Source organism: Brassica oleracea, chromosome C4 (assembly GCF_000695525.1).
Source record: "Brassica oleracea var. oleracea cultivar TO1000 chromosome C4, BOL, whole genome shotgun sequence".
Lineage (NCBI taxonomy): Eukaryota > Viridiplantae > Streptophyta > Magnoliopsida > Brassicales > Brassicaceae > Brassica > Brassica oleracea.
In genome coordinates, this window is record NC_027751.1 from 5066766 (window position 1) to 5070630 (window position 3865).

Genomic DNA, 3865 nt, shown 5'->3' on the forward strand with positions numbered 1-3865 from the left:
ACGTACCTCCATATCAACGATGGAGGTGAACGGAAAGGCTGAAGACTTCCTTCAGTTCTCCACTTTGACGGCTAGGTTTAAAATGAAGGAGATACACACGTTGGGCGTATATATACATATACCAAAACGCAGTGGAAAAAGAAAATAATTTGGCTTGGTTTATTAAAATTATTATTGAAATCAAACCGGTTAAGAAAGCAATTACCGGATTAAGGTCGTTACAATTTTTTTTCATGAAAAACATGTCAGACAAAGCAAAACACAAGACGTACGATACGAGCGAAACATATGCAATGGTTCTAAACATTACAAGTATAGTAGGTCAATGAAAGAAGAGACCATATACACGTTAATTACAAGCAAAGTAGGTGTATATGTTTCCTTCCTTTTCCTATTTTAGTATACTGAACTTCATGTTCTTTGCCAGCTCCATTGTTCTGTGAGGATGATGAATCCATCTGCAAAAAGTAAACCACAATATTCAGAGCCAAACAAAACACAATTACATAACATGATAACATAATGAATAAAATAATACAATTTGAAAGAAACTTAGCACACGTAGCATCAAACAACTACCAATAATATTCTTTGAAAAGAAACTTAGCACACGTAGCATCAAACAACGATGCATAATGAATACAATTATATAATAATACTCTTTGAAAATAACTTAAATCATTGTTCATATCACACGCATCTAACTAGCATCAAAGACGGATTAAAAAACGAAACAGAGACAAAACATGCACTGTCAAACCAGAAAACAACAACTCAGCACAGTATCCAAATAGCATCAAACAACGAAGCATATTAAAAAAGTTTCAGCCCGAAAACTATTCATATAAGTAGTTTAAACACTATCAAACCACAATATTTAAAACTTATAGGAGCTAAGAATTAGGGTTTCAAATTCTAAATAGAAAAGAGAATTGATGAGAATATGCAGTGAATCGGATTAAGAAATGAATATCTGTGAAGATAGTTAGGGACGATGAGATTTCACGGCTTGATAGTTGAGGTTTTGCAAAGAATAACTCTGTAATCGAATAGGGTTGAGGAACAAGGATCACAGAAGATCGGGTTTCGGTTATAACTATTGGGGTTTTCGGTTTACACCCGACCCGAAACCCATTATACCAAAATTACAGATCCAATCAGTTATTGACAAACATCCGAACCCGACCCGAATATGTTTCACTTCGTGTTTTCGGGTTCGGATTATTTGCCCCGGGCCTACGGCTATACCACTAGAAAACAACGATGTGACTACCACGTATAAAACTTGTAGACAAAAAAAAAACAGTTGTGCGTTGACGTGTACAAGGTGTAAGAAAACAGGTATATACATGCGAGTGCGACTGATGTAAAAGTTGATAAACAGTCGTTAGCAACGGATCATCCAAATAATCTAGGAACGATCAAAATATGATTTGGTTTATATGGGTTTTAGATGACACTGACAGAAGAAAGATTAAACCTGAAAACTGTTTAGAGTTACCAATACAAGCTTCCAAAGATTGATGCACTTCCTTTCTTGTCACAATGATTTGATAGACTAATTATATATCATAAACGCAGCATATCATCGAGATTATCATGAGTTTTGGTTAAGTAATATGCTTCTGTATTTTTATGTCAATAATACTGCATATTAATCTGGGCTTAATAAATTATTTGGGAAAAAAGAACAAAATTTAAGATAATTTGACTTGGTCATTACTTGTTTTATACTCCTATTCAATAGTTGACTTTCTTCAAGTTCTTAACTTCTTCTGGTTCCGGTTTTCACTGAACTGATTCAACCATAAACATAAAATAAGCACATGAAAACTAAGTATTAATAAATAATAGCAACAATTAAGACCGAGAGCTCAACGTGTCTCATGCATGTTCCAAGCTCGTTGAAACAACCTCTTTCCTAAAAATAAACATGTGTAGGGAGTTAACATCTTAGGGTATCCCATATTGCTTGTAATCTTATGGTTGTTTCGTAACGGGTTACTGTAGGTACTCTCGGTTGACAAAACCAGGCTACTTTTTTGTGATCAACAAACCAAGCTAGTTTGGAAATAACATAACCGATGTTCAATCTCTCTATCCAAAGACCTCTAAATCGCTAACCGGTTTGACATAAATACGTGAAATAGCTTATCGCCTATTGCCATATTGCCATATTGCTGGTCTCTGATTTGCTTGCCAGCGTTGGTACAGAACTCGTGGCTACCTCTATACGCCATTGACTTTTTATAAGTCATATACCTTATTTTTTGTAATTAAGCTCGTGTTCAAGATGTATGTGTATTTTGTATCTGTATATATGCATTTTCAAACTTTCGGTATGACATTAACTCATTATTTATCAACATGCACACGTAAATACGTAATATCGGGGATCGTGCGTATCTTTGTACGGTTGGTCAAACGAATAGGTTAATATTCTTGTATATATAATAATGTGGCATGAAAAATGATCTGAAAGAGATAAATATACATAATATTATCTTTGGTTTCACTATTAACAAATTGAATTATGCAAGTTGTAGTTTCAATGTATTCACACAAGGGATCAACTTGTCCTTAACATTTGGATTCATACAAAAAGAAACAATATAAGTATTTTGTTCCATAGATTTACATATTGGAATTAATGAAGATATCATTATAAAAAACTTTTTTAGAGATGTCTCATATTCTAACCTCATAAGTCATAACTAAAGCTGACGTTGTCACCTACTCCTATACTTTAGTAAGGCAATCAATCAAACACATATATTCGATCAATTTACATTTAGCCATTTATAGTTTTTATAGTATTTTCAAAACAACTTTATCTTTAAAAGTGACAAAACCTCAAATTTAAAATCTGGGAGAGTGATTTTCTACAAAAGAAGAAATTTGACTTTGAAAATCGTATGATTTACATTGTAATCTTTACTATTATATTTTTTTATATAACTATAAAAACATACAATAGAAAATATTATAAACATATTCTAGTACAAAATTAAATATAAAATTAATTATACCACAAATTTTAAATGAATTACATAATCATTTACTATAATTCTTTTTCATTTTACTCATATATAATCAAATAATGCATTTGAAGTGATAAATGAGTCTTCTATTATTTTTATTTGTAGATTTCAAAGTAAGTTTGTTTAGTTCAATATTGTTTTGTAAAAAGTTTTGTTTTTATGTTATTATATATCTTGTATTTTGCATAACACATAATATCATAAGGATTGAAATGATGAACAAAAAAAAGAAGTTATTTGGAAAATATATAATTTAAAAGACTAACAAACCTTGAAACTTTAGAATAGTAAAACTTAACTTTCAGTATGCAAACTTCTAAATTTAGTGTTAAAGTTGCTTTTGGAGTATATAAAACTTTATATTTACAGTCATGAGATGCTTTTACGTAAAGAATTATACCTTTATACTTTTAATTGTTCGTCCTAATTTCTTATATATATCTAGGGGCCCATATATCTATAAAGAAACTACATGAAAGTTACTCGTACGGAATATTACGTACCTTATACGTATAGAAGACGTAATCAAATATTTGTTTGGTCATCCAAACATTGAGAAACCAATCTCTATATAATGCTCAATGACATTACACTGAATTATAAAACTTTATATTTTAACTCATTAGATACTTTTACCAAAAGAATTATACCTTATATACTTTTGATTATTCTTTTAAATAATATATATATATATATATATATATATCTATAAAAAACTACATGATTGTTACTCGTACGGAACATTTCAAAGCTTGCACGTATAGAGAAGCTAGTCAACTGTCTGTTTTGGTCATTGGTTTCACTCAAACATTGATGAGCCATCT

General features: G+C 30.8%; 1 long non-coding RNA gene across 1 annotated transcript; it reads right to left on the minus strand.

The window, feature by feature from the left end:
- Positions 1–257: 257 nt before the first annotated feature.
- On the minus strand, positions 258–1619 carry LOC106341189. Its single transcript, XR_001269578.1, has 2 exons — positions 1481–1619; positions 258–458 (listed from the first exon to the last, which is right to left on the minus strand). It is a non-coding gene; the product is annotated as an uncharacterized LOC106341189 (long non-coding RNA).
- Between the last annotated feature and the right edge of the window lie 2246 nt (positions 1620–3865).